The sequence below is a fragment of the Lethenteron reissneri genome, chromosome 51, assembly GCF_015708825.2.
Source record: "Lethenteron reissneri isolate LAM-NWPU_2019-01 chromosome 51, ASM1570882v1, whole genome shotgun sequence".
Classification (NCBI taxonomy): domain Eukaryota; kingdom Metazoa; phylum Chordata; class Hyperoartia; order Petromyzontiformes; family Petromyzontidae; genus Lethenteron; species Lethenteron reissneri.
The window spans coordinates 1,997,105-2,010,259 of NC_083829.1; the positions used below are offsets into that span (position 1 = coordinate 1,997,105).

The 13,155-nt window shown below is 52.0% G+C and overlaps 1 long non-coding RNA gene across 2 annotated transcripts; it reads right to left on the minus strand.

Moving 5' to 3' along the window:
* Nucleotides 1-6,127: 6,127 nt before the first annotated feature.
* On the minus strand, nt 6,128-12,213 carry LOC133355400 (uncharacterized). 2 transcript variants are annotated; one of them, XR_009756691.1, is made up of 3 exons: nt 12,081-12,213; nt 7,846-7,957; nt 6,128-6,323 (listed from the first exon to the last, which is right to left on the minus strand). It is a non-coding gene; the product is annotated as an uncharacterized LOC133355400 (long non-coding RNA). The 2 variants fall into 2 exon arrangements; XR_009756690.1 differs by having other exon boundaries at nt 6,128-6,359.
* Between the last annotated feature and the right edge of the window lie 942 nt (nt 12,214-13,155).

Here is a 13,155-nt window from a genome sequence, read left to right on the forward strand (position 1 = left end):
ATTATTATTATTATTATTTACAGTCCTTCATCGATCCACTGCTGGATGAAGGCCTCCAGCCGCCGCTGCCATCTCTCACGATCCTGCGCCGCGGTGGTGAGATGTTAACTCCCTCGCCTGGTATGCAGGAGGTCGTGGGTTCGATCCTGACCCTGACGCCTGCTGCTGTATATTTGGAGTTTGCGTGTCTCCCATCATCATCGCGGTGGCTAGGATATGTTAACTCCCTCGCCTGGTATGCAGGAGGTCGTGGTTTCGATCCTGACCCTGACGCCTGCTGCTGTATATTTGGAGATTGCGTGTCTCTCTCCGGGTCCTCCGGTTTTCCCCTCCACATTGAGAATCAACATCACGCGTTCAGTGTATTTGGCTGCGATAATTTCCCACGTGATAAGCCACTTCGTTGAACTATTATTTGTGGCCAGGTCGCTTCGAAAAAGAGCTACATAGCTCAGGGGACCTTATCTGGTAAAAAAAAAAAAGTTTATTTTACAAAAAAATTTAGTTTTAGTTTTCCAGGACATCTGTCCAGTGTGACAGAGTAGGCCACATGCATCAGAGAGTGGCTCTCTTGAGCTCCCTTACCTGCTGAACAAACAATAGTTTAGTTTATAGTTTTCAATCATCTAGCACCTGCGTACGAGTTGCAGTTCATCGCTCCATCTCCCTCGGAGGACGTCCCTCTCGAGCGCCGTCCATCCCTTGGGGGTGGGGGGGGGGTAACCAATAAAACAAAACCGTAACAGTCGAGGAAACTGCGACGGGAAATAATGAGGCCGAAAAGCAAGCTCAACGGGAGACAAACACAATTTGTTTGTAATCCCAGGAAGCCAACCTCCCCCCGCACCCCTTAATCCCTCTTCTTATTAAATTGGACCAGCCGAAGCTCATTAGAATACCACGTGCGCGCGTGTGTTGGGCGGTGTTGTGAGCCGGGCTTTTTTATTATTGTTACACGCTTTCATTTAACTAACTCTGTTGTTGTCGTTGTTGTATCCTCAAATCTTGTAACTCAATTTTAACCCACTTCCCAATGTGGTATCGACTGGAAACTTGGTACACTTATGTTATACTGATGACAATACTATATTCTATCTTACAAAATAGATATTTTTAAACATTATTTTTGTTCTGTTATGTTTCGGCTTGGGTCTAATTGTCCAGGTCAACTGACGTTGGCTGTAATTGCCCACGGTCCCTTACGTTATGGCAAGCTTCGGGGCCACTTCCTGGAGTCGTGGAGTTCTTCCATTGCTAGTACATTTCATAAAAGCAGTGTTTAAATTTTATTTATTTTAAATATTACTTATTGTTGTCCGGCACACATTTATTGCGCGGGCTGCGATCGTGCGGCCGGGGGAGGGAATTGACGCAGACATTGGCACTGGAGGAGACATTCTTCTGGGCATCGACACGCGCTCTCTCTCTCTCTCGCTCACTCTCTCGCTCTCTCTCTCTCGCCACCGTGGGGTGCGGCTGTGTGCACCTGGAGCTCCTGCTCTAACGTGTGTGTGGGTGGAGGCCTGGGCTCAGGTGTGAGCCTGAGCCTGGCCTAGGGAGAGTGAACTAGGGAAAAACGCTAGTTTATTCTGGTTTTTCTCCCCGGGTGTCAGCCTGCTGTAGTAACAGTTTTTTATTACTACTGTTGCTTGTGTGTTTGTCTGTGTTGTGTGTTTGTTTTGTTTGTTTGTCTGCTTGGCTGGTCGGTTTGTGTGTTGGCCTGTTGTTTTTTTTACCTGGTTTAACACCGCGTGTGTTTGGCCTGTTAGTCTGTTTGGTGAGTGTTTTGTCTGTGTGTTTGTTTGCTTGTGTGTTTGCTTGTGCGTGCGTTTGTTCGTTTATCTGTCGTTTTGTTTATTTGTATGTTTGTTTGATTGTTCGGTTTCGTTTGTTTGCTTGTTAGTTCGGTCGTGTGTGTGTTCGTCTGTGTGTTTGTCCTGCGCATGTGTGTGCTTGTCTGTGCGTGTGTGTGTTTGTCTGTCTGTCTGGTGGTTGGTTTCGGGTGTGTGTTGTGTGTTTGTTTTGTGTGGGGGTTATTACTTTTATTATCACCTTTTTATTTTTTTCTACGATTATTTTTCGCTGCCACTGCGCTGCGGCCATGCAAGCACCATGGCTCAGCCTGGCAGCATGGAGGCCCTCACAGATCGGCACGGGTTTCGCTGCTTCCCTCCGCTGGGGACGTCGCTCGACGACGTCGCTGAGGCGGTGGCGGCGCACACCGGGCCGGCGGCCATCCGAATAATCCAGAGGGAGAATCGGGGCTACGTGGTCTACGTGGCCACGGTGGAGGTGGCGGCGCGTGTCGTCGAGAGGGGACTCAGCGTCGGAGGGGAGGGGGGGCTGCTCGAGCAATGCAGCCCGCTCTCTACACCGGCTGTTCGGGTGACCATCTCCGGCGCGCCACCATACTTCACGAACGCAGAGCTAAGGGAGGAACTGCAACGCTACGGCGTGGTAGTGTCGCCCATCGTCCTGCTGCATATAAGAACGCAAAGGAAGGAACTGAGGCATGTCCTGTCAGGCCAACGGCAGGCGTTCCTCGTGCTTAAGAGTGGGTGTGCCGAACTGGACGTGGCCATCAAACGTGCCGCTGGTGGCCGCGTCCATACGATATACCTGGCCACGGCCGTGCCACGCTGCTACGCGTGTGGTGGTGCCGGGCATCTGAGAAAGAACTGCTCCACCGGAACGAAGCCGAGTGGAGCTGCAACGAAGGAGACAACGCCGATGCTGCAGCGACAACAACAGCAGCAACAGCGCGAGCAGCACGAGACGCAGCAGCGGCAGCGTGAGCACCCGCAGCAGACGTCACCGCAGCAACAGCAGCAACAGCAGCAGCAGCTGCAGGGCCAGCAGCAGCAGCGGGAGCAGCGGGAGCAGCTTCAGCAGCAGCAGCCATCACAGGTGCCGCCACTGCAGCAGGAACAACAGCAGCAGAGTGGTGGTGCCGAGCCCGTGCCGGAGCACGGGGAGTCGGATCCTCACGAGGGTGCCGAGAGCGATGGGGCTGCCGTCATTAAGAGCGCCAGGAGGAAGAGGAGGAGGCGCGGAAACGGGCAGACGGATCAGTTCAAGAGGCCAGCCACAGCCGGCGACATCGGTCGGCCGGCTGGCTGTCCGGAGGATACAAGGGGGGAAGCTATGGAGGCCACTGACAACGTAGACTCGGCGGGCGTGAGCGAGCCGAAAGCGCGTTTGCCGGGCTCGGCCCCACCCACCCCTGCGACGGAGGGAGAGGAGCCAGCAGCTGCCGCCAGCACCAGCGTGGTGCCGAGCGACGACGCAGCTCCGGGAAGCCACCCTTCACACGGCCCGACGGGTGGCCGGGAAGGGAGCGTGGAGCCCGATGTGGTCGAGGAGGAGGACTGTGCCGCCGAACGAGCCAGTTGCTCGGTGGGTAAGGAGGGGGAGGCCGTGGAGACTGCCAGCGGCGCGCACCTGGCGGTGACGACAGGAGGAGCGCCCCGGCTGTTTCCGGCCTCGCCCGTTCCAGCGCGAGAGAGAGAGAAGACGGAGGCTGCCGCCGACGTCGTTGGTGTGCCGGGCGGCGTCCTGGCTCCAAGGAGTTCCCCCTCGTCCGGCCTGAGTGGTGGCGGGAAGAGGTCGAGGAAATCCAAGGGGAAGCGTTCGCGCTCGGTGAAGCCGGGGAAAAGGGTCGTGGGAACCTCTGCCGACGCGAACCCAGCGAACGTGATCGAGCTGGGAGCGCGATCGTCGAGGCAGGCCTCGCTCACCCCGGCGACGGGAGAGGAAAGGTTGCCGACCACCGCCAGCGCAAGCTCTGTGCTGTGCGGCATTACAGCTCGGACCCCCCCACCTCGTCTACCCTGACGGATGACGGGAGGGAGAATGAGGAGCCCAAGGTAACTGATGGGGAAGGCGCCACCGAGCAGATCGGCTGCTCAGTGGAGGTGGAAGGAGAAGCGATGGAGGCCGATAGCGGCGCGCGCCTGGTGGTGGTGACGACCAAGAGGGCGCAATGGCCGGCTTCGACCCCAGCTCCTCAGACAGAGTTCAGAGAAGGGACATTGATTGTCACGGATGCAAGCTGGGTGCCGTGCAATTTTGTCCCCTTTAAAGGCAACCCCCCCCCCTGCCACGGAACGGATCAAGAGACCGATGGGCTGGAGGAGGTTGCCTGCACTCAGGACGGAGCCTGGTGAGGTCCCCGTTCCCGGAACGTCGGCAGATACCGGAGGGTGGGTTGGAGACGACGGGAAAGCTCATGGTGATGACCTGGAGAACGATTTGGACGGGAGGGCGTACCCCCAAAAGCTTGGAGGCTGGAGAAGGGAGCAGGCTAAGCCTGGGGAATGCACGCCCGAAACCCTCCTCCGGTGGTGGAGGACGGCGGAAAAAGAGAAAAAGGGGAATGTGGCGAGGGAGCTGGCAAAAGCTTTCCCCGGAAGGTACTCCCTTGCGGGGGTGGTAGTGGACGTGAGGTTTGAGCCACATAAGTATGGTTTCGGCGTTCAAGAGATCGAACGGATAGCGGAAATAATGGACAAATCGGGGCTGTTCCCCTCCTTTTTGGTGGACGAAGACGAAGAGGAAGAAGACGAGAGGATAGCCTGGGCGAGGGAGGTCAAGGAGAGGGAGGCCATGAAGGCCAGCGGTGACGCGCGGGTGAAGGCGGCGACCGAGGGAGCGAAGCAGCCGGACCCGGCCTCGCCTGCCTCGTCGTCGCAGGGGAGCGGGGTGAGCGCCGTCAGCGGTGGCGCCCCAACGGGATGGAGGGAGAGACCGAGGGCCTGGCCTCCGATGGCCGAGATGGAGTGCTCCCCCGAGTATCTCCTCGGCTTCCTAAAATGGTCATACGGGAGGCGAAACATCCACGTGCGGGACAGCTTCCCGAATAGAAAGAAATTCATGAGAACGGCCCAGCGGGTGGTCCAGGACCCGAGTACTTTTGGGTACAGTCGCCAGGAAATTTTCCGGGTCAAAGCTTTGATGAGCAAGGTCCGGAAACAGACACCATCCCCCCCCGCCACCCCCTTCTCCCCCGAGGCGTTGAGGGCGACGCCACTACCGCCGCCGCCGCCAGCCGGGGGGGGGGGTGAGGAGGTGGGAGTGGAGGGGATGTCATGGTAGGAGAAGCCCTGCCAGGCGAAAGGGTGTCAAAGCCCGGAATGACATCGGACACTGACTGTGAGGCGGTGGCGATGTGGTGCGCGATGGCTGAGCAGTGCTTGGTATCGCCATGAGATGATCACGCCGAATGCACTTGGACTTGTTTCAGTGCAATTTGCGCCGGAACCTGGACGACGCGCACACCGGACATTGACTGTGATGCGGTGGCGATGTGTTGCGTGACGATCAGTGAAGTGTGGTTGTTGCCATGAAGGCATGTACGTTCGTTTTGATGCACGGAAAGGCTCCGGCGCCATTGGCGCAGGAGGAATAAAATTGTTAAAAGTCAAGTCTCTCGCTCTCTCTCGCTCTCTCTCTCGCTCTCTCTCTCGCTCTCTCTCTCGCTCTTGCTCTCTCTCTTGCTCTCTCTCGCTCTCTCTCTCTCTCTTGCTCTCCGCTGAGGAGCCGGACGAGCCCCTCTCTGTACCAGCGTGGACGGCACCCTCGTGGTGTTCACCTTCTGAAGCGCTCGCTCGTCACCGTGGCGTGCGCGATGAACACCACCACCACTACCACGTGACTTTTCTTTCGTGTTGTGTGCGGTGCATTTAGTGCCACAGCGCGTGGATTTGTAGCGTTTGTTTTAATTTGTTTGCTGGTGACTTTGTGTATTTCGTATCGAAATCGCCTCCAGTGCTGTTGCTGCTGGCGGCAATAAAAGTTGTTTTAAAAAGTCAGTCTCTCTCCGATGCGGGCCACCCGTCGGGCAGATGTCACCCGCGGGGTGCGGCGGTTCCCCGCGGGCCGACTTGCGCTCGATCCAGAGGTCGTCAGTTCAATCTCCCGGTGCGGCACTCGAAAGGGGTGGGGGGCGAGCTCCGTTGAAACCCTCACGCCACTAACCAGCGGCACGGCCGGGCGTGCACCACAGTTAGCCGGTGTAGCTTGGGTCGCGTTTGGGGCCGTCCATAAATGACGTCACGCACCTAGGGGGGGGGGTCAGACATTTGTGACGCCGTGTGACGAGGGGGGGGGGGTAAAAAATCGTCCAAAATCGCGTGACGTCATTTATGAACGGTCCCTTTGGTGGTGGTGGGGGGGGGTAAAGTGTGGGTACCGCCACGCTCCTTCGAGATGTTTTCCCAAAGCATGCGGGGATTGGGAGTCTTGTTGATCTGAGGCTCTGCGGAGTTCCCTCGAGTGGAGGAGACCACTTCACCCTTCCGACAGCAGCGGCGTGTTGCAAGCAACTGCGGGGTTGCACATTCACCGCTTTACAGATCAGCCTGGCAGAGCAGAGTTTACAATCGCAATATTAACCATTAACTGGTGGAATGCCGCTATTAAGTTAATTTGAGAAAAAAACAAAACATGCACTTTGACACTCCTGAAATGTGTTTTTTGCACGCTGATTTGTCACGGTTCGTGTTGTTGGTGTATCAAGTCATGTTATCGTTCTTAGCTTGCGTTTTATGATGGGACACGGTGCCATGGAATCATAGCCACTGTTATTGTTGAGGTAAGCTTTGCAACATATTTGCAAAAAATACGTTCTCAGCTTTGACTTTCTACCTAAATCCAAACAATCAGAGCATGCTGGGGCCTTTATGAGTCATTTTCAGTATTTACACATTCCTCATATATAATTTAAAAAATCCAGGAATTCCAGTTTTTTGTACAGAACATCAAAACAGTGCTCAGTCCGTTCCGTATTAATGACATCGGGCAGATTCCACACCTCTACTTGACGTGGATGTCTTTTGTTATAAATAAAAACATTCACTTCAGAGCTAAATTAATGGAAAATATTGAAATTGACATATGATGATTGTATAGGCCTTGGACTTTGTGGATTCTAGCAAATGGTGCATTATCGAGCCTAATGAATAACGGAACAAAAAACGTGGTCCATTTTTCCGGGAATGTCTCCATCGCTTTTAGTCGCATCACATGTTGCCTGCATTAGGCCAACTCCCAAGCAAAATATTCAGGGGCTAATTTGATGAAGATGATGATCATGATGATTACGATTATGATGATGTCAGTGATAACGACGATGATGACATTGTTGATGTTGACGATGACAATGATGATGATGACGATGATGACAATGATGATGGGCAGAGTTGGCCTTGACAGGGATTAAAACTCACTGTTTCTCCCAAACGTCCACTTATGTGTTTAATTGCGATTGTAAAAAGCACTTGTGTTGGCGTATTTCTGATTACCCGCTCCACCAAGTGAGTAATGCAACATTCAAAATGAAACACGCAGAACTGGTGAATTATTTGAATGTCCATGTGCACTGTTTACATTGGTTGCATATGTTATCGTTTCGCGTTTTTCCATTCATGGCCCCGTGATTTAAACGTGCGCGAGAAAGTGCACACTGCGAGTCACAATCTCGTTTGCAGTCGAGACACCGGTGGCTCCTGTGAATGTCAGGACACGGCTATTAATGGCACAAAAAGTCGATCAAAATACTGTCAATTATTACTGGAGGTCAGGACACCGAACCTGGCACCGCCTTGATTCGAATCCAGAGAGCCGCTCTCGATTGAACCGGCTTCTCAAGCCTCTGAGCTGGTTGTCACAGCTCGTTCACAAAACATGACCGCACAAATGGAAAGTGTCGTAATAAATTCGGCTTTGCACTCGACGTGGCAAAATTCATGCTCCGAGAGTTAGAAATATCCGTCAGGGCTGCCGTGCGACCTACAGTTGCCCTGCATCAAGGTGGAAGAGTTAGTCCCAATCGTGCGGATTGCTCACCTGAAAGGGAATTCAGAAGTAGTTCTTGGACATCTGCTTCCACGGGCCTTTTCTCAAAGAGTGGGTGATGCACTGCTTTGTGGGAGTTCCGAATGGATTCTTCATCTCTTCACTTGACACCGAAAAATAGATAATACAATTTGTATACCATTTTAGAAACATAAATACATAAATATACAACATTTGTGAATGCTTAACGATGTGTTTTTTTTTACTTTATATGATCACATTTTTTTTAGAAAATCATGTTTGCTTAATTGAGTGATTTTATTGAATCTTCTTTTAATAATACATTTAAGATTCATCATATTTTCTTCATTCATTGATTTCATTTGGAACCGTTCCTTTCTACATAGTGTTCTGCTTGGAATGTTTAGGCCATGGTAGGAATTATCCCACAGGATCTTTAACATCCACTAAAAACATGGGAGACGGCGTTCCTTGCGTAATTCCCAGCAAAATACTGCGAGGTGTGTTTGTCATGGCAGGGATGGCCCAGCGGGGTTTTGCGCACTGCGCAATAAGCCTGGCGACGTAAGTTTATCCCCGGTCGTGGCAAACATTCCTTCCCTCCCACTCCTTCACCAACCCCGCAATGACTGGCGTGGTGAAGTATGGTCAAAACAACCCAATATGGAATTGGGAGAAGTCTAATCAGAATAATCCAGAAAAGGCAAAACAAAGGAGGTGAGCGAGTAAGTAAGTGATGAAAGAGGATCAAGAAAGACACCGCTTGATGAAGGAAGGAAGGAGGTGAGGATGTGGGCTGGGGGAGGCAGGGTGTCAGCGGGGTGAAATTAAGGAAAACACACAACTCACGATCTACTCGTATGTTGGACTTCTTTCACACCGTACGTAGTCAATCGTGCCAACCGTGCTAACCGATTAGCACGGTTGGCTACGTACGGTGCGAAAGAAGTTCAGCATACATACATACGTGTGGGTGAAGGACATCGAACTAAACACAAAAAGCAGTTCTATAAATCAACGAGTTTTCAATTTAGACGATTTAAAAGTGCACGATCGGACGGGATGGAGGGCCTTCGAGCCAAGGACTTGGGCCGAGGACGTCAAGAGATATGGATGTATCGTAGAATGCCATTGAAATGTCCATCGATTGGTAAATTAAAACACAATGGAGGTCACGGGAGTCAATGAGGAGAGGAGTTTGAAATCAGGCACTTGAGTTGAAAGCAAAAGGCCCCTTTTGAATCGAACTCACGCCGCCACGTGTTTGTGCATAAGGCAGTCCCGGGGTGGGGGGGAGTGAAATTTCGGACGTCAATTAATTATTGAATTCATCTGTCGTCGTCGTCGCTTCTGCCTCTCTCTCTGCCTCTCTCTCCGCGTGGACGGCACCCTCGTGTTCACCTTCTGAAGCGCTCGCTCGTCACCGTGGCGTGCGCGATGAACACCACAACCACGTGACTTTTCTTTCGTGTTGTGCGCGGTGCTTTTAGCGCCACAGCGCGTGGATTTGTAGCGTTTATTTTCATTTGTTTGCTGGTGACTGTATTTCATATTGAAATCGCCTCCAGTACATTTGCTGCTGGCGGCAATAAAAGTTGTTTAAAAGTCAAAGTCTGCCTCTCTCTGCCTCTCTCCCCTGCCTCCCTCTCTCTCTGTCTCTTTCTGCCTCTGTCTCTTTCTCTCCGCGAATCCCCCTTGCACTTTGAAACCTCTTCAAACCGACTCGGTGCAATTCTCCCTGGGGGATTGGGGGGGGGGATGATGGGGGTGTGGGTGGGATACATGAGAAATGGCAGAGGCGAACAATTTCCCAGCACGATTCCATCTGCGTTTGAACAAACTAGAATGGCTGATGAAGTTCCCGTTGAAGAAACTTCGAATCGCAAAAAAAATTACACTTTGAAATTCGACGATGCCACCACCACCACCACCTCCTCCTCGACCCATGGCGTGGCGCATGTCGAGTCACGCGCACAACCGCCGCTGCTCCTGCTGCACAACCCGAGAGTAAAGACGAGCGCAGCACGAGCGCGCGATACGAATCGCCACATCGCGGCACAGCGTGTCGATGCAGCCACAATCTCTTGCCGGTGACCTACACGAAGGGGGGGGGGGGGGTCGTGCTTGAGAAAACACTCAGCTCTAGCCCACACCCTACCCCCCGTAGTTTGAAACAACATCGCGTACGAAAACGTCGCGCGGATCCCATCTGCTGTACTGCCTGAAAGGGATCCTTATTTTCCCCTTGCGCGCGGGTGATGATCTCAAGACAGGCTCCATCGCGTTTGCGTTCCACCAACCTCAGACAAACGGCAGCATTGGCGCGAGAAAGTAATTGCAGGGTTTGCACCTTTACCTTATAATATTTACAGATATCATCGTAACAATTTACAGCCCGTTCATTGTCCACTCCATTGCTAGACGAGGACCTCCCCATGCCACATTGGCGATGGAATTTGTCTGACCCCACTTCACCTGTAAAACAATAAACATTAACATCATGGGACCTCCTTTGCCAGTACCAAAATATGAGAATAAGGTTTCCCATTTTTTTCTGGCAACAAAACAGGTGTTAAGATGTTAAAACACCAAACTGAAACGTTTTACAATGAATAATGTCTGCATTAACCACAATACTTGTGGTCAGAATGCAAACAAATAACATACTCTGATAATATATGCATTGTCCTTGAAACTGATTGGTCCACACCAGAGACAGCTTTCTTTTGCATATATTATCAGAGTATGTTTTTTGTTTGCATTCTGACCACAAGCATTGTGGTTAACGCAGACATAATTCCTTGTAAAAGGTTTCAGTTTGGTGTTTTAACATCTTAACACTTGTTTTTTTGCCAGCCAAAAGGGGAAAAGCTATTCTCAATGAACATTAAGTTCATAAAGCGAGACAGAAGAGAAATCCCATCGCTGGATTTGATTAACCCCGTCAGAAGGAGCGAGCGAGCGAGCGATTTGGTAAGTGCCAGCCTCTCGACGGTTATCGCCTTCTATTTCACGGGATGATACACCGCCGTGAATTATTTTTGTAAAGCTACTCCGCAGGTCCCCGTTACTCCCCAACAACACTCTCGCCGACGCCTCGCTGCGCGCGTGAAGCGCGAGGTGATGATGCATCTGCAAACGGAAAAAGCAACGCGCCAGACTGCACAAGCTCCCCACCCCAGTAGACCAAGTCAGTTTCCACTAGTGCCACCATCATCAGCAGTTCCCACCATCTCCCCTTGGTTGCGTAAAGTGTGGGGATGCTCCCACATCATCTGAGACAGGGGGGCTCTCTGGCACTCCCTCTAGTGGACGTTCTCCTGCCAGTTAGGGGCGGTGAGCAAGCCGTTCCAGGGGCTACAACTTTTCGCTATTTGGAAGGAAACGTCGGACATTTTTCAGAAGCAACCTGGCCACAAATGACAGCTCAACAAAGTGGCTTATCACGTGGAGATCAGAGCAGCCAAATACTCTGAACGTATGTGTCTAAATGCGGAGGGAGACCCCGGAGGACCCGGAGAAAAATACACGTGACCACGGGGAGAAAAACATGCAAACAGTAAATATACAGCAGCAGGCGTCAGGCTAGAGATCGAAACCACGACCTCCTGTGTACCAGGCGAGGTAGTTGACATCTCGCCACCGCGGCGCCCACGTGCCGTTAGACATCGTGCCGAACAACCGGCGGTAAGACGAGAAAAAACACGCACATCGGAGAGACCACAAAGCGCTTTGTTTACCCAGGAAAGCCTCGCTGAATTTTATATTTGTTTAAGAAGAGTCACGCTTGGTTTATCGGTTAAGTTCAAATCTGCAATTCACCGAGGCAAACCCATCGCAACGGAAACACGAGCAGCAGGCTGCCTGTTGTGATTGTCACATTCTCCAAACTTTCGGTGGCGGTGGTTTCATAAACATCGGGGGGGGGGGGGGGGGTGGTAAATGGCCACACGTTTAGTTCTTTTGAGCCGGTGGTCTGGATAAGGCCGACGGGAGCTTCTGCACAAAACACGCGACGCTGCACACCTCCGTGCGCCGCACGGGCCACCGAGCGGTGGGACAGCATGCGGTCTCCTGCTGCTGCTGCTGTTGTTGTTGTTGTCGTTGGTGGTGGTGGTGGTTGTTGTTAAGTAACACGAGCGGTAATCCACCCTTGCATTGAACGATGGCTGCTTGACCGGCCGGCTCACTTCACACCGCCTGCAGAGACCCTGCGGACTTGGAAACGATTCACACCGCGACAACCAAAGGAGGATGCAACTCACGGCCGTTGTGGGTCTTGGTATTTCCAGACTGCAAGAGGCACGGTTCCACGTTCGTACGTATGTTGGACTTCCTTCACACCGTACGTAGCCAACCGTCCTAATCGGAGGTGCGGGGGAAAAAACAACAAATCGGAACACAAAGAGCACCACGGGGACCTGGGTCCTTCCACCTCGCAGGTCACGTGGGGTGGCCGTGCCGTGTGCACTCACCGGCGTGTTTGACGTGGACAAAGGCGCAGCCCTGCACTTTCTTGCTCACGCCGCTGCTGGCGGAAGGTTGACTCCGCGAGAGGGATCTCACGAGGGGAACCCCTTCTCGACTCTCGAGTCTTGAGGACGCTCGCCAGATGTGTATGTGATTCTGAAGTCCAGCACGCTAATCCAAGGCCGTAGCCATGGTATCAACATTGGGGGGGACCAAATATTCCAGGGGATCTGGGGGTCCCTCTCCAGGAAAAAAAAAAAATCTAAATTTGAAAACGAATTTCCTGCCATTTCCTGCCTAAAATAAAAAAAAATTCACGAACACATAGGATGGACTTTTTATTTATTTTTTTACAATAATGTCTAATAGTGTATTGTATTACATTGCTTTGTTTTTTTTTGCTACCTTTTCTTGTTTCATTGTATGTAATGGCAGAGATTAGAGATTAATAAAGTACAACCATAACCACAATCATATAAACAGAAATATATTTTATAGCAATATATTGGGGGGGGGACATCTTGAGCATATTTGAATATTGGGGAGATGTGCCCCCCCCCCCCCCCCCAATTTTTATTATAATGACGGCCTTGCGCTAATCACCACAGTAGCAGCAGCAGCATCAGCAGCCCCGTGTTGCGCGCGGGGCTACGTACGGCGTGCGAAATTAAGTTCAAAGCGTGCGTACGTCCATTGTATCGCCGTTCTTTTGTTTTAGTTTCCAGCCAGCATGTTGCCGTCTTGTGGGATTCTCATCCTGTACTTTGCTCTCGTCGGAAACGTCTTTTCAATTCATTTCGTTATTTAGTCGCCGGTTGCGATGCTGGCGACAGATTGGATTGGTAAATTGGCCGGGCCCCTGAGCGGTCA